Here is an 18,792-nt window from a genome sequence, read left to right as displayed (position 1 = left end):
TTGTGATTTTAGTTTTGTTTCTTTTCCTCCTAATGCTTTCTCATTCCTACTATCCTTCTCACAGAGAACTGTCTTAATCCTGGGCTGTTTCTCATATGAGTGTATCTGTGGTGTGGAAAGATGCAGCCTGATAGGAGCCCAGCTCTGCGCTGCCAGCGTGTTTTAACCCTCCTCACACTTGTCAAAGCAGTTCAGCAAGTTACACCAACGTATGAAAACAGGCAGGTGTAGGATTACTGTGCCGCCCCATGACAGAAAAAAGAGAGGAAAAGGAATAGACATAGAGAAATAGAAAAAGAAAGTTATGTTGAGAGTCAAGTGGTGTCTCAGTATAAGCAAGTCACAGGAAATGCTGCAGTGGATAGCTTTCACAAACTCCCCTGTTAGAGCAGTTATCACAAACAAACCATTTCCACCAGAGTATATCCGAGTCATTTAGTCTTCAGCAATTATCCTGTGGTAGTCCAAAGGGTGGGATTCCCCAAAAATAATGATGTAGGATGTGCTGTAGAAGCGGTGTCTAAAATGGCGCATGATTTGGAAAAGTTCACAGATGAGAGGCATCCCCGAAATCTGCTGGGATTAAGGAATCACTTGGGTCTAGTTTTTAATAAGGAAGGCTCAGATGTGAACAGTTCTTACACATTACATACACATGAGAGTATGTAATGGGAATTGTTGCATCATGGGCATAAACTCTCAGTAACTAAGAGAAGCCTCTGTAAAAAATCTGTTCTTACCTTCTGACGCTCATTTGTGCACAGAAATAGAAACATAAATAGCCCACACCTAAGTGAACTGATTTTTCCAGTGTTACCCTACATGAGAAATAGAAACACACTTTGTGTGCACTTTCCTGTTTTAAAAGTATGCATTTTTAGCCAGCTAGTGCACTGAAGAATAGACATACTGTACCACAAGAATAAAAAAATCAGTCATTATTGTTTTTCCCTAATCCGGGTAAGTCAAATCCAGCCTAGTTAGCTTGTAACTATGCTGTATAATACACTAGATTGAATAACAATTTTCACTTTTTTCAAATTTTAAATCATAAAATGTTCAATCAGCTGGTTTTCCTCATGGAAAGCTGAACAAATGTGACACAATAATTTACAAAAGCAATTTACATATATGAAAGAAGGGTCAGTGCATTGGGTGAAAAGTCTTGCACATTTGAAAGAATGGTGGGTTATGATTTTGACAGAGAAACTTATTCAACTCAAACATAAGACCTTTTGTAACACTTTACAATAAGATTGTATTTGTTAACATAACACTAACAATGAAAAATACTTTTATAGCATTTACTAATCTTGGCTGATTTTATTTCTTCGTATACAAATACTTTTTTTAATATTAAAAGTTAACATTAGTTAATGTAATTTGAACTAACTTGAGCAAACGTTGACAAATGTTTCAATAAATTCACATAAAATAAAATAAATAAATGCTGTAAAATATCATTAATCATTTTTAGTTCAAGGCACCTAATGTAATGAAGGAAATATATTGTAGACTGTTATCAATATCTTTTATGGGTTAGAAATGCCTTTTGGATGATTGTTTGGCAGTTCCATCCATAGCTGAGCTTTTGATTTTGTATGAATGGGCTTACCAATATACATCTGCATTGTGAGAAAATACTGAAGCTTTGTTTTGTATCAAATCTGAAACTTTGTCAAGTTTATATTTTAGATCTGATACAAAGCTCAATCTACATCTTTCAAAACAGTAATTTTCTCATAAGTTGCTTTGTTAGAAAGTGTGTAAAGGGCACAAATGTAAAACTAAGTCACATCAAGTCACATAAATAATGTACATTACAGTAGTAAATCGATGATTTTTGGAAAGGCCAGTTGCATTCTACAAGAAATAAATAGTGCAACTGCGCCCCCTAGAGATAAAACGTACATAAGTGGCTCTTGCCACAAACTTGCATATTTAAAGAAAGCAATCCAACAAATGCCACAGATGCACCTGATAATATTATATGCTCCACAAATATTGGGTTTTTCAATATGAAAGGGACTAAATAATAATCTAGTTAAAGATGTCTTATGACATTTTCACTCATTACAGAGCATGTTTTCTAATAGAATTTTTAAATTCAGTTGAATGCCAAAAACCGTTTCATAAGATTCTGAAATGCAGAGCAGGTCTCTGTGGACTGAGAAGTAGGCAACAGTTTAGCCAAAGGAAGCCAACACCTCCAGGCTCTGGGAGAATTCAGCAAACTGTTGCCATGGCGAGGGACATTTGAATTTGCATACGCAAAGAAGCCCTGGTAAATAATTGATGTACGCCTATTATTAGAATAAACTAATTTAAAGTTAATTGTACTGAGATGAAAATTATCTGTAAATTCTAGAGAACAACAGTAATGGAAGGAATGTAAGCAATAGCGACAAACATACCACAGTGTAAATAATCAACACACTCAGCTGGATGTGTGCACTTTGTCTCTTATTGACCCACATTACATGTTATTTCTCAATCATTTGCACACAATGTATGTTCAAACACTACAGAAGAGCGCACGTGCAACATAAGTTTAAAGCAGTGATAGATGCTAAAAAAAACAACCATCTTTTAACAAACACCTTGATCCATCGAAACATCTAACAATAAAAAGGATTTCAAATTGCAAATATAGCTGAAAGCAGCGATGATGGGCCCAAGCACCATGGGTCCATTTAACCCTGGTGGCAAATGCAAAGTGGAGACATGCATTTGGCATTTGACAACATTCTAAACAATTTTGAAGCAATTTGGGTAAATATAAGAGGACTATTTTAATGTCTGTCATAAGAGCCACACTTCCTGTTGCCAGGTTGTGGCGCTATGACTGTGACCCAAAATAGTCCCATCCATGTGGTTAGCCCCCATACATCCATAAAAATCTCAATTTTGATCTAAATCACTCATTGCACACAGAAGAAATGAGACACTTCCTGTTTCCCATTTTTCGCATGATTTTATTACTTTGACATGGCGACATAATTCAAAATATGAAAAATCAGTTCGCAATTTAGCGTCTACATTGTCATGGCATGATGTTGCACAATTTGGTGCCAGTCACATGAATCCCCTAGGAGCAGTATTTAAAAGTTCAGAGAATGCAGTTTTCAGAAAATGGCTGACTTCCTGTGGGTGAGCTAATGACTGTAAGTATGAAAGTTGTTTGGCTTGATGAGAGCAATATATTTACCAAGTTTCACACACCCATGTGTGAACTTTTGCCCAGTCCTATTGACTGACAACTCTGATGTGTGTGATACATTTTATGAAATTTTAAGCATGCCAAGTGCCTCAAAAACACCCAAATCTAGGAAGAAATGAATAATAACAATTAATGTGTTGCCATGGCAACAGTACTTAAGATATAAAATATCCCTTTACAATTTTACATCAGCAGTGTCTTGACATTATTAAAAAGTTTTTTGAAGCAATTCAAGTAAACACAAGAGGGCTAATTCAGAGTCTGCTAAAATTGCCTTACGTCCTGCTGCCAGTTGCCGTAATGACTGTGACCCATAATAGCTGCATAAACGTGATTACCCCATTACCAAACATGGAGCTGAATTTTCATAAAAATCATACAATGCACACAGAAGATATAAGGAACTTCCTGTTTCACATTTTTGCACTTAATTTATTGCCTCACCATGGCAACACCATTTGATATATCAGTTTACAATTTAGCATCTTCAATGTCTTGGCATAATTTTGCCTAAATTTGGTGACAGGAGTATTCAAAAGTTGCACATTAAAAATATATCATGACATCATATAAAGCAAAAAAGAAAGTTGTGTCATTCTTAATAGGGACTTTAAGCATCAGGTGCGGTTACGGCATTCTGTTTTCCAATGCGTGTACACGACTTCACTAACTTACTGACGTCGAAACCATAATTTCTAAAGCATTTCATCATTGCATTCCTAAACATCCTGCTCAAAATGTATGTAAAATTACACACGGTTATAGGCTTTGAATAAAAAAAACCTCAAAAATATCGATAGCTATTAACAATAATATTTAGGTTTGGGATGTAGGCAATTTATATCCTACAAGAGTAGATCTCTTCTTCTGACAGTTATTTAACACTGCAAGCATCCCTTCTCTTGCCGTTTTAAATAGCCTACCTTTTATCTTGAATGATTAAATGCTCTGTTCCACCATGATTATTGCTTAGTGATTATTACGTAGCATCCCGTCCGCAGCTGTTGTTTAATAAAAGTCCCTATTATTTTGTTTCCTTTCCACATCAGTGTACTCCTTTAAGGAAAACTGTCACATCAACGGACACGCCCGGTGCAGACTAGGGATTTGCAAGACTAGTCAATCTTTTATCTTTTTCATTTCACGTAAGCTTTTTATGACACTATCGATTAGGTTTAGGTTTAAGGTTTGGGTAGGGAGGTAAAAACCTCAAAACATCTGACACACTTTTAGCACCACACAGTGTACATTTAGCCTCAAAACTGCCGCAACACATACAGTATACAGAACCATGTAATGTCATTTTGCAGAAACCATGCTGGTTCTAATGCATTCTAATTGATATATTTTGCCTGTTCAACACTTTTTGTGGCCACAGTACATGATTCTGTTAAAATCGCAGAAATGTCTTTCTAGGCCTAATTCTAAGGCTGTGTTGGCTGCAATTTTCAAGCCCTGGCTTGCCTGCAAAGGTGACAACAGCAGCTTGTCAATGAATGTAGCATTCACAGAGTTGAGGCTGGTGTTTTGTTCATGAAAGTACCGGTTCTGTCCGGATCGCTGATAATGGGGTCTTTCAGGGTACTTGGGTGCTCACCCTGCACCTGTCCCTAACAGCATGCCAGTAAGCAATTGCTGACAGGGCTAATGTCTTACATCCAATCAAATGGCTTGAAAACAAGGGATGGAGCTAACAACTCCTCACCCTATGGTATAGCAGAAAAACTATGCCAATGACACCGGCAGCATCGCTGGTATCAAGTTACAGACAGGTGATTCTGTTCTTTTTTGCACCCAGCATTGATACGCACAACAAGCGCTCATTGTTCAGTCTTCAGGACGGGAAGTGGAAATCAGCCACTGGCTCAGGTTCAACAATCAAGCGTTTGACCCTCACAAAAGGTGTCCTCTGTTTCAAGTGACACCAGAAGTTGTTGGATTTTGTATGAACCTGAGCCACTGCCATTGTCTGATCGCAAATGTGCAAGCCAAGTCAGAACTGCATGAGAACAGATATCCTGGTTAATTAGAGAGTTATTCGCTGGCGCTTTAAAATGAAACGCAGGGGAAAATGTGTTGGTGGATGAACAAGAGGAACAATGAAATATTGAGGAAGAACATGAGTATGTAAATGATAGCAGATCATAAAGCTCCTGCCCACCTACTAACATATTTATAGAAGTGTACAAAAAACAGCACGGTTGCCTAAGAAACAAGCAGGGTGTTCTTCTGATCAAAGAGATCCCTGGGAATGTGCTGTTAGAATGTACAAGCTCATGTCTATGCCACCGTTAAATAAACTTTGGTATTATAGATGTATAATGTGAATTACAACAAATAATTTTAACTAACACTATTAATAAAGATTATCTAACACTATTAGTTCCATCTTTTTGTGATTCTATTCCCTATTCAAAAACAAAAACAATCATTATTATTATATTGAAAAGCAGACAGGAACTTTGCAGTTCTTTGCTGTAAGCAACCTACACATACTTCACTAAAACACCTAAATTCATGTGCCTATAGAATGTGTTAGCAAGGAATTGTTTTCAGGATTGTTCTAGATCAGCATCAAACTTACTCTTTTGCAGAAATATTTCAGAAACTGATCAGGATCAGCAGGATTGTATGATGCAGATAATTCAGTCAGAAAACATCTAGGTCTTTATGAGGATAATCTTGTTCACTTGTTCATAATAGAATCATGGAAATCCCTTGCTTCCAGTTCACTGACATTGCACATTGAACACATTAAAAGAAATTTACATTATAAGGTTTGGCAGTCCCTCTATCAGAATTGATATGAGCCTACATACTGTAGATGGCCTATTTTGTCAAACTCAATTTTATTCAGCAGAAATGTATTAAAGCCTGTTCATTAATGTCACTCTATTCTGGTCTATTCCCTAACTAGAAGCAACCAAATATGAAAATATACTTTAGCCGGACAATTTAAGTAGCTTTTAAGACTTTTTATTTGTATAAAATCTGCTAGTCAAAACGCTTGCATAAACAGTTTGGGTAATTATCGTGTAGTGCAAGTGATATAACTCACTACTATATCCCACTCATACTAATTTATATTGGCCAGTTGAATTTTCCATCAAAAGTGACTCATAAATTCGACCCCTAAACTATTAAAGAAAGGTCTTAATTTTTTAAAGTTATAAAATTGGTAAATATAGAGAGATGTCAGTCTGAAAGGGTCTAGCGTTTTGATGCTCCCCAATTTGTCATGCGCAACATGTTGCTGCCTCATCACGCATTTCTCACGACCACAATAAAATTACATTTTTAGCTTCCGTCCAATTCTGAACTGTTTCAGGTAACGGGATTCGGGGAGTGTTATATATACGGTGGAAGTTGTGAATATTTCATACAAAGTGTGGAGTTTCAGAGGTAAATAATTCGCTTCATATGACGGTCGCTAAAATAGGCGAATAAACCTACCTGTGAGATGACGACTTTTCTCGACTACTCCGCCATCGTTAAAGTTGATGCAGTAGGTGAATTATCGCACTTGCCTCGAGGTATACGCAGCCTCTATCTTGTTTCAACTGTCAATCAACCGACCGAGTAGTGTGAAGAATCAAGCTCCTCCTACTGAATTAATTCCCTCCCACAAACAGCGTCTTCAAACAGTAACCCACGCTTGCTGTCAAAGTAGCCTAACAAAATTACCATGGTAACCAGAATTTCCGCCAAAATACCAGTTACTTCAGTTATTTTTACTACTGTAAGATCAAACATTAATATGGAATGTGCAAACAGACTAAGCTTTTTGTAATTTAAATGTATTAATACATAAAATACATGTAAATATACCACATATATATATATATATATATATATATACACCAATATGCAAAATATATATATATACACCAATCAGCCACAACATTAAAACCACCTGCCGATTTTTGTGTAGGTCCCCCTCGTGCCGCCAAAGTATCGCCAACCTGCATCTCAGAATAGCATTGAACCAGTCTGGCCATTCTCTGTTGACCTCTCTCATCAATAAGGTATTTCCATCCACAGAACTTCTGCTCACTGGATATATTTTGTTTTTGCCAACATTCTGAGTAAATTCTAGAAACTGTTGTGTGTGAAAATCCCAGGAAATCAGCAGTTACAGAAATACTCAAAACAGAAATTATATCTAAATATCTTGTTTTATATGGTAAATTTTAACACTTTTGTATTATTGTCCAACCATAATAGCTTAAAGTGTTTGGTCAAGCATAGGCCTACAATGTAAACCACCATTATGTCTGCACAAGAACCAAATTTGATTGCAGTCCATGATCATGTGGTTATGCCAGTCCACCACTAAGGAGCTGTATAAATACATCCTTTTTAAAGTGCCCTTGCACCTCTTTTGTAACTCTGTAGATCCACTACTGACCAAATTAAAAGTTCAACCAATACAAATGGGTGTCTTCATCTATAACTGCCGTCTAATATAGACTGCGGATTGTAGCTGCACTGATAGAAAGAAGACCTTGAGGGGTCTATGTAGACAACAGAGCTGGTAAGGCTTTTGCGTTCCTGTTTGAGCCTTGATTGTCTCTTCCAATGGCACCATAGATGTTCCACCTGCTCTCTGAAGAAGCTGGTAGTCAGCGTGTAAATGATGTGATTTAAGGCACTGTTGATGGGGAGGATGAAGATCACCACCCATGATGTGATGGTTCCTGGGGAAGAAGATACGACAAGATAAAAAATTAAATATAGAGTGTTTTCTTTCATGTGGTAGTCTCTCAAAATTGAGTAAAACTGGACAAGATCCAAAAAGATCTATTAAATGTGAACATAGCACTTATGAACAAAGCCCCTGCATACACTATCTTTGAAACCTATATTGACCACAAAAAAGTAAAAAAAAATTACATATATAATAATAATAATACAATACTAATTAAAATATTATAATTTATCAATAAACACCTTCAAGACACATTAGTATGCACTCTAACCTGGGATATCCACTTCCAGCAGAGAGAGGATTTTGACCAGGAATATGGGAATCCAGCAGAGGGCATCAGAGAACACGATGAAGAAAAATCGATGGGCCATGGCCACATCCTTGTGCAGCCGTCCATGCAGCTCTGTGGCATTGATGCCTGTCTTATAGATGGAGTAAAACATACTGGAGTAGGGGACGACAATGATGAGGAAGGCCACCAGGTTAAGTCCTACACAGCATATACAAAACTCTGATTGAACAACGGCAGAATGTTCACTGTAAACAGGTTAAGGCAATTTCTGTACTGTGATTAGGTGACTCCTAAACTGTGATGAGCATTCTGCTTAATGTGCTGGATAATAACTTTCATCAGTTCAATAAGGCTGGTGCCATGAATGACTAAGTGATATCAGCAGCAAGGAACAAAGCGTAACTGTACTTGTGGCAAAACAAACAAGACAGATATGTTTATAAGACTATAATGTTTTGTCCACTTATATGTTAGTCATGTGCATAATCTAGTTTTACAAGACCATATCCCAATCCCACCCTCTCGCTGACACATAGACTTTAATACACTGTTTTTGCAAAACATATGGTGCAATGGGGCTAATTTATGTAGCTATTGACAATACCTGAAATTATCACATTTGTTTTCAGACAAAATACTTACAGTATCTGTCATTTAAATTTTTGTTTAATGTGATTGTAGCACTGTTCAAGGACGGGACAGACACAAACGTCAACTTAAGGGGTAAGTTTATTTTTCTTTGTTTGATAACGTGCAAGGGTTCGCTTTCTGGGTCGGGTTCTCCCTCTCGTGCTCTGTCACTCCTGCCCTTTTTATGCCGCTCTCCTCATGTTACTGAAATTAGAGACAGGTGTTAGTCATCATTTAGCTCAGGTGTGGCGCCCTTACGCTTTCTCTCCCGGACGGGCGCTTGACCACGCCCCGCTGCCACATACCCCCACCGCCCGACTCAGGCGGAGCGTCATCTGGCCTGCCTACCACTCCCCCATTTCTGGAGAGGAAGTCAGCGGCAGCCATCTGCACCCCGGCCTGTGGACCACCTTAAATTTAAAGGGCTGGAGAGCCAGATACCAGCGGGTGATCCGGGCGTTAGTATCCTTCATCGCGGTGGAGCCACTGGAGTGGGGCGTGATCCGAGCAGAGGGTGAAGGCCGCCCCAGCAGGTAGTATCGGAGGGTGAGGACCGCCCACTTGATGGCCAGACACTCCTTCTCTCGGTTGCTGTACTTAGTCTCCCTCAAGGAGAGTTTCGGCTAATGTACAGCACCGGGCGTTCCTCTCCCTCCACCACCTGCGAGAGTACGGCCCCCAGCCCTCTGTCTGAAGCGTCCGTCTGTAAAACAAAAGGAGAGAGAAGTCAGGTGCATGCAAAAGCGGCCCCCACAAAGTGCAGCTTTAATCTGTATAAGCGCCTGTTGGCACTGCTCCGACCATTGGACCGGATCTGGAGCCCCCTTTTTAGTAAGGTCAGTCAGCGGGCTGGTGACATCCGAATAATTAGGCACAAATCTTCTGTAATAGCCAGCCAGCCCCAGGAACTGCCTCACCCCCTTTTTGGTCTTGGGTCTAGGGCAAGTCACTAGTCGCCGCTGGTCTTGTCAATTTGGGGTCGCACCTGGCCATGACCCAAGTGGAACCCCAGATACCGTACCTCCACCGCCCAACCGCGCACTTTTTGGGTTTGCCATGAGCCCGCCTGCCGTAGCGATCTCAGGGCGGCCCTCAGATGTTGCATGTGCGCTGCCAATCATTGCTATAAATGATGATATCATCTAGATAAGCAGCGGCGTAAGCAGTATGCGGTCTGAGGATCCTATCCATGAGGCGCTGAAGCGTGGCTGGTGCCCGAACAAACCGAAAGGAAGCGTCCGCGAATTGGTGTAATCCGAGCGGCGTGGTGAAGGCCGTTTTTTCACGGGATATTGGTGTCAAGGGGATCTGCCAATAACCCTTCGTTAGATCAAGGTCGAATAAAACCGAGCAGAACCTAACCCGATCGAGCAGTTCATCAACACGGGGCATTGGAGTGCAGCGTCAAATTTAGACACCGCATTGACTTTTCTATAATCCACACAGAAGCGGACAGACCCGTCGCTCTTGGGAACAAGGGCGACTGGACTGGACCAATCAGCTGTGAGATTCTTCTATTACTCCCATGTCCAGCATCGCGTCCAATTCTTCGAACTATTTTTTTTTATGTTCGGGCAAGCGATAAGAGCGACAGCGTACCACTACGCCCGGCTCGGTCTCGATGTGGTGTTGTATGATGTCTATGCGGCCCGGTAGAGGAGAGAACACGTCCGCAAACTCCTTTTGCAGTTCGGAAACCTCTGCGAGTTGGCGTGGTGAGAGGTGGTCTCCACGCGGAACTGGGGTGTTAGGATCGCAGGCTTTGTTTACCTCCGGTCCGAGCTCCGCCCTCTCGGAACTACCGTTGCCAGCGTCACAGAGGCCGCCTCTTCCCTCCACAATTTTAGGAGGTTGAGGTGATATATTTGGCAGCGCCCCTCTATCGATGCAGCTTAACTTCATAATCGAGGTCCCCTACTGGTCGTGTGACCTCAAAGGGTCCTTGCCACTTGGCGAGTAATTTTGAGCTTCGATGTTGGGAGTAATACAAGCACTTTATCTCCGGTGCAAATTCCGTAGCTGAGCACCCCTGTCATACAGCCGGCGTTGGCGTTCTTGAGCCTGCAGCAAATTCTCCTGTGTTAATTGCCCCAGTGTATGGAGTTTTGCTCTAAGATCAAGAACGTATTGAATTTCATTTTTGGCATTGGAAGGTCCCTCCTCCCAAGTTTCACGGATGGCGTCGAGGACCCAGCGTGAGCGTCGTCCGTATAGCAGCTCAAATGGGGAAAATCCCGTGGAGGCTTGCGGAACCTCTCGTACTGCAAATAACAGGGGATCCAGCCACTTATCCCAATTCCTAAGCGTCTTCGTTGCGCAATTTCACGAATCATATTTTTTAATGTTTTATTAAATCGTTCCACCAGCCCATCCGTCTGAGGATGGTACGCGTAGTCGTGAATCGACTTAATGCCCAACAATTACGTAAAGTTAGCGAAGTGTTACGTGACATAAATGTAGTGCCTTGATCGGTGAGGATTTCTTTCGGAACCCCCACCGGGAGATTATCTTGAAGAGTGCCCCTGCAACACTGCGTGCTGAGATGTTGCTCAGAGGCACTGCTTCCGGATACCGCGTTGCGTAATCCACCAGGACTAACACAAAGCGATGTCCGCGTGGCGTCCGTTCTAATGGCCCGGCGAGGTCCATTCCAATTCTCTCGAAGGGAACCTCGATCAATGGAAGAGCGCAAAAGCGCTTTTGGGGTGGCGGTGGGTTTACCAGCTGACATTCGCGCACGCCGCACACCACCTGCGGGCGTCGCCGCCAATGCCCGGCCAATAGAAGCGGGCTATTAGGCGGAAAAGTGTTTTCCGTTCCCCAGGTGACCGGCCATAGGATTATAGTGAGCGCCTGGAAAACCATTTCGGCGGCTCCGTGGAATCAACAATTGTGTCACCTCCTCCTTTGTTTGAGCGTCCTGCGTCACTCTATACAACCGATCTTTAATAACTGAAAAATATGGATATGAAATGGCGACACCTGGCGGAGTTGTTGACCATCGATTACTCTCACTTGGTCAAAGCGTGTTTAAGGGTTTCATCGCGCGACTGCTCCAGGGAAGTCCCCTCAGGGAACTCCCTGAGGGAGGGGTGACCCTAGCCCCTTCCCTCGTCACTTTCGGAGCAGCCGAGGGCGGCCCGGCTCCGCCTCCCCGCCAAAGCATCGCACATCACACATCTCTTTACTTTCATGCAGGACCCATCCGCACAGACTCCCTCTAATACATTTCTAAAATTTGGCCAATCAGTACCCAAGATTAGCGGATGGGTGAGGCGGGAACTAACAGCTGCCTCCACACTATGCTTTTCTCCCGAATTTAATCGCCAGAGTCACCAAGGGATACTTGTGAACATCCCCATGCACACACCTCACCCTCACTCGTTTAGCTGTGCCCAAAGCCCGGGTTGAACCAAGCGTTGGTGGATGGTGGTCTGATTACAGCCGGTATCCATCAAAGCTTGGTATGTACCCCCTGGATCCTTACCGGGATCCGATGCGCTCCAACCCGACCGGGGGCAGCCTGCGGGACATCGGGGACCCGCACCACCGTCCCCACCTCCATCAGCGGACACTGATCCCGGAAGTGGTCGGGTCCCCGCACCTCCAGCAGACCGGCCCAGGCGCCACGGCCGCACCCGTGCTGGCGGCGCCACCACCTGAGGAGGAGGCGACTGAAAGACGGGGAAGGGTTGCTCGGGTTCTCCCACGACCGGGAAGCAGGTGGACTGTATCCTCCACGCCTGCGAGGGGCAGGAGCGGGACCTGGGGAGAGAGCAGAGCGAGAGGGAACAGGGGGAAACAGGGGAAGACACAGGGGAAGGGGAGAGAGAGGGAGGGCTCATCTGTCCTTGGTATCGCCGCCAGGTGGTCCTCCATGAGCTGAACAGCTGCCTCCAGCGGCGCCGGGCGGTGGCACTGGACCCATTCCGCCCGTTCTCCTGGGCAGGTTTTGCGTGAATTGCTCCAGTACCACCTGATCGATGACTCCCTCGGCGTCGCGGTCCCCGCGAGCAGCCACCGCCGACAGGCGTCCGAGCCGTTGAACAAGCGCCAAGCGGGCGGTCGGACTTCTCCATCTTCATGCTCGGAAGAGCTGGCGATTCTCTTCGGGCTCCGACCAACCCGCTGCAGGATGGCCCTCTTTAGGTTGGAGTAAGCCAGGAGGCTCGTCGTTGGCAGTTGTTGCGCCGTGAGCTGTGCTTCCCGGACAGGAGAGGAATTAGGCGGGCTGCCCACTGTTCGGGCGGCCAGCCCCAGATGTCAGCCGTCCTCTCGAACAAGTCGAGGAAGGCCTCGGATCATCTGCCACCCCCATCTTCTGTAACATGGGCGGGGGCAGCGTGGCCGTGGTGTCGGGGTCGCGGCTGATGCTGGCGCAGCCTCCTGGCTGAGGAGGCTCGGATAGCGAGTCGGTCCTCTGCCTGAGCCCGCATGACCTCAAAGAACCGCCGATCTTGATCCTGCGGAGCTCAAGCAGGGTTTGTTGGTGGCCCTGATGGAGATTAGCGAGGGACTGGAGGATTTCCGCCAGCTGGGAGGACTCTACGGGCGACTTGGTTCCATCACAAAAAAAAAATAGTCCGGGTTTCTGCACCACTGTAGCACTGTTCAAGGGCGGGACAGACACAAGCGTCAACTTAAGGGGTAAGTTTATTTTTCTTTGTTTGATAGCGTGCAAGGGTTAAGCTTTCTGGGTCGGGTTCTCCCTCTCGTGCTCTGTCACTCCTGCCCTTTTTATGCCGCTCTCCTCATGTTACTGAAATTAGAGACAGGTGTTAGTCATCATTTAGCTCAGGTGTGAGCGCCCTTACCGCTTTTCTCTCCCGGACGGGCGCTTGACCACGCCCCCGCTGCCACAGTGATTAAATCAAAGATTTTCAATAACAGTCTAATAAGTTAAAGGAGAATTAGTCAACATAGTCTCATGAAAATATGTAATGATTTCTACGAGATGGCGAAATCACAAGATATCAAGTTGGCTTGTGTGGTGTATTGACATATTAGTTTGATCTGATAGGCTCACCGTAGTTTTGAGTTAATGTGTACGGTGCAAGTCCTGGAATATAAGTAGTATGAAGCATGCCTGTGTAAGTGCTGTGTTAATGGTGTTTGTTAGTACAAGTCTAAAATGTGTGCAGCTGTCTTGTTTATGAAAATATACCACAGCTTGTATGACATTTATTCCCATAGAGAGCAACAATAAACATACATAATTTAAAATCGGTACAATACATGCATCACATTTTAGTAAGCCTTCTGTCCAACACTTTATTTTTAAAAAGGAAACATCAGTGAACAAATTTGGTTACTCATTCCATATTTATTTCATTTATTTATGCATCAATGTGTAGAGTTTTTAAATGGCCACTTACCCATCGGAAATAAAATTCCAATCGAACATCATATGCGAAAAATCATGATCCCCAATTCAGGATCCTGTATTTTACAGGATGGTGGCAACCCTATACACAAGTGATTTTCCCATTTAAATCATGGTTAGGTTTGGGTTAGGGGTTAAACTTGGGAAAAATATTGATAATATTGTACGTTAATTTGTTTATTTTCCTCTTTGGACATAAAAGTCGTACATTTTACCAACTTTTACGATTTCGCCATCTCACACTATTATTACGACTTGAGACCAGGTTGGATTTTGTCTCCATTTTTCATATAATCCTTTTATTTCAAGCACTGCTGGTCTCAAGCATGGGACCTGGTAGCATAACTACATTTTTGCAAACAGAGTTTTTACATGCTGCATTCTACAGTTCACCGCAGTTTCATGGTAAAATTAACACTAGATAGCCCAGGTACAACTGTGTGTTTTATTCAATTTCACACAAAAACTATCAATTTTAATGCTTCTATTACAGACTCACCTACATTTACACAATTATTCCAACGTGATTAACTTGCATAGTAGCTCACCTCATAAGCGAGTGGGACTCTGGACTTAGAAGGTGAGACGAAAGTATCATAGAAGTGACACAAAATTACGTGGCTGCTTTGGAAAATGTACTTTTCATGTCGCATTTGGTCTTAGGACACTATCGGTTAGGTTAAGCTGTTGGTTAAGGGTAAGGATGTCTGTTTTGTTCACCTCTCTTTTGCTTTTAGTACTCTATTGGTTAGATTTAGGTTAACGTTTTAGGTCTGGGAGGTTTTTTACTCATTAAATCCTGGTTTATTCACCTTAAAAACTTGTCTGATTATAACACATTTCCCTCACTGGACATTTCACTGGGAAACTGCAGCGAAATGTGTGATGAAGCACGTAAATTCGCTATCAAAATTGTTGCCGCGGTCACGTAATTTTCAAGGGACCAGGCTGGTATTACAGGTTATTGGCATCCAACAGTCATTTGTATTGCATACATCAATTCAGAAAGAGTAACCAAGTTTGTTCACAGACGTTATTAAAACAAAGAGTTGGACCAGAGGCTATATTGTATCAATTTGAAATTCTGTTTGTTGATTGGTTGGTCTTTATGGGAAGAGAAGTCATAACTTTTCACATGAGCCAAGATGTATGGTCGTTTATTAGTTGTAATGAGACTAACAGGTCAGAAATCAAGTTTTACAAGACTGGTGCGTAACCAAAATACATGTGGTTATGACATTGCAGGGTGAACTGAGCATCTTTCCTACTCATTATTTGAGGCACCAACTCAGGAACACCATATGAGGATGGGGCTGAGGACTTGCAAGTTAGAGCTAGAATTGATTACTTGCAGTGATTGTAATAGAGAGTAAATCCTGTGTGCAGAGAATAGTGAGAGGCTTATAGATTTTCTGTCCAATCATGACAGCTATTTAAGCTGAATGGAGCTTTCCAGCATTGGGACATGATGATTACAGGGGACAGACAGTCATTGAATTCTGAGAGAACAGGGTTTTCTGACATCTCAGCAATTGCATATGGTAGGAAATAATACTGTCAAATGAACTCACACATACGCTACCTATATGACTACTGAACATATAAGGAAAGAGAGTTCTTCAGTGAGACATTACCAAATGTACCCAGACCATTTTTAAAGTAAACAGAAATACATGTGATGTATATAGCTAGCATTATGTAATATGCCTCTATGTAATGGAGAGGACAAAATGGGTCCAGGAACGCTTATAATTCGAGGGCTCAGTGCCCTAGAAAATGATTTCTTCCAAAAGTGCCAGCTGCTTCATCCTGCGTCATGTTGGTTTCATAACAGTATTCTGCCAAATATAGTGAATCAAATATATAAACAGATGTATGTCCATCATTGAAGAATTATTAATTATTATTCAAAATAATAACCCTTTTGGGGAACATTTTGTATGTTTATTTACACTGTAGTTCATAGGCAATCATTTTAAGTTCTAGGTTTGCATTTTCTGAAGGAAATACCAGTGTTTACCAGGATAATTCACTAAGCAAATTTTGCAATTACATCACCACCCTTGACCCAATGACAATAGATTTTGAATGACATTTAATCCATTTAGGTCAAGGGAGATTGTCAAACTTAAATCCTACATTTCTTAAACAGTGTGAAGTTTAAAAAATAAATAAATAGAAAAAAAACTATTGCATACCTATACACTCCAAAAAAGATCTTTCACTGTTGTCAGTTTTACAAAATCATCCCTTGTTCATGTTACACAAAACATGCATGTAACCAAGTGAACTTAAATTAGCTTGTTTCAATGCTTTCAAGCTTTGCTTAATCTGTTTGTGTTGGGACAACATCAATATTTTGTTTGGATAACTGAAACTGGGTAGGGGATTTCAAATTCCCATCATTGTTTGCAGGGCGATAGGGAGAATATGTACAAATTAAGTGTTATATAATGTGCAAGATGAATGGATAGGGGGAGACTGGTAGCATTTTAGGTTTTGTTGAGTTGAGATTTAGAAGAGTTTCTGTTATGTTGGAGTTTTAGGGGTTACAATTATGGTGACTAGTGGAGCTTTGGGCTTATTTTAAGGCCATGTACATGTTGAGAATGCTCTATACTGATTTAATCATTGAGCAATTGGTGTGTTAATCATAGCATGGTGCTTTTAGCATACCAACATAATGACAGAAAGAGATTCATTTTCAAGAGTTAATGTATCATATCTAATTTAGTTGGGTTTTCTCAATTCAATAAGGTTCCTTCCACTTGAAGTGTTTAAATTGAGATCCCATGGTATTTTCAATTTAAGGAAACTCATTTCAAACATCTGGAACTGCTATCCATGACTGAGTGAAGTTCAGCCAAAGAGTTTTTTTTTTTTTTTGAGTAAGGTGGAAATTTTCGAAAATACGTTTCATTGAATGTAATAAAGTGCAGTTTAATGCTTAGAGTTTGGGGTTTAAAAAAAAACACAACCAGAATGTTTGAATATCAGTATAGTGTTGACCTGCAATAAAGGAAAGGAACAGGAATAGAAAAACAACCACAATGTACAACAGCTTACACAATGAGTTTCAACCAATGTGGGCGGCACAGGTCAAATGTATTACTCTGGTACTCACAGCACAAAACCTTGATGCAGAGAGCATGCAGGTTGTTCTCAGCCCGCAGGACTGTCCGCATCCTGATGACAAACAGGTTCCCAAAGCAGGTGATGAAAGCCATGACCTACACAGATATGCAAAGGACTACATTAGCCAACAGATCCTCAAGAGACGAGAGCCCATCAGAGTTCGGTTTACACTTTCGCACACGTGGGGCGTAAGAGCAGTATTGGAACTTCTTGAAATATCTGAGAGAAAATGCATATTCATTTTAAATTAATAATATATTTTTATTATTATAAGTTATTTCATGTGTTAAATCAAGCTACATGCCAGATTTATGACTTAAAGGGGAATTTTGTAATTTCTGTGACACTAATCATTTATTTAAACAAAACAAAAGTAGAATCAGATATCTACATGTAGGAGAGGTTATCCATGGGCTGGAACATGCGTGTCTGGATGTTTAGGACCAGGCCACTGCCAAAATAGAGTTTTAGTATTCATTCTCTTTTATCAAGAGCCTTTGGTTAATCCACTGTCTTGGTTTAGTTTCTGTCTACAAGTTCTGAGCCCCAGTAAAAACTGGAATTTCCAATTCTGGTACACATCCTAGTCTGCTCTTTGTTTTGTTTTATTTTTTATTAAATTTTTATTGACAATCTGCTCTCCTGCTTGAAACATGACACAAACACTAATTCAACTTATAAGTTAGACTCATGCTCTGTCTGTTTCTGAGAGTGACATCTGAAGACAAACATTTTTGTGTGATCACTACCGCATATTGGATTGAAATGGTTTTTGTTGAAATTCTCCTAAGAACACTCAAAGGTAAAGTTATTACTTACAGTGACTGGAGCTGAATTAGTTGGTCAAATTGGCCTGGGTGGATTTGATACAGTGGGTTTTGGGACAGATTCCTACAAACGTGAACAAACACAATAAGACATTTAAAGGTGCAAAATCTAGGCAAAGTGTGGCCACTTTGAAGATGCTAAAATATAAACATAGATTTGACTTATTTTGGATTCTATATAATTCTATATAACATAATTCTCATAGTTCCATTTGTATTCCATAGTTTTCATGACTTTACTATTATTAAAAAATGTGAATGAATAAATAGATAAATTAAGAAAGAAGGAAGGAAAGAAAGAATGAGTAAGTAACACTAAACATTTGAATGGTAGTGTGTGTGTGAGTGTGTGTGTGTGTGTGTGTGTGTGTGTGTGTGTGTGTGTGTGTATCACATCTGTAAAAAAAATTTGTATATGCATTGAAGTTTTATATTCCAAATAGTTCTAAAAAAGTAGTTTAACTGGCAGCAAATACTCACAGAATTTGCAACGAAGGCAAATCCCAGAATATACTGATTGGCAGCTCCTTTATCAAATTACTGGACAGGTCCCTGCAAAAAGTGATGAGGATCTGTCAAATATTACAGTCCCTTTTT

General features: G+C 41.4%; 1 pseudogene; it reads right to left on the bottom strand.

Annotated features, from left to right (window-relative positions):
- Nucleotides 1-7,218: 7,218 nt before the first annotated feature.
- Nucleotides 7,219-18,792, bottom strand: part of LOC127631695 (relaxin receptor 2-like) — a 32,208-nt pseudogene continuing 20,634 nt past the window's right edge.

Source organism: Xyrauchen texanus, chromosome 38, assembly GCF_025860055.1.
Source record: "Xyrauchen texanus isolate HMW12.3.18 chromosome 38, RBS_HiC_50CHRs, whole genome shotgun sequence".
Lineage (NCBI taxonomy): Eukaryota > Metazoa > Chordata > Actinopteri > Cypriniformes > Catostomidae > Xyrauchen > Xyrauchen texanus.
Note: the sequence above shows the minus strand (reverse complement) of the source record. Positions and strands in the feature narration are given on the sequence as shown.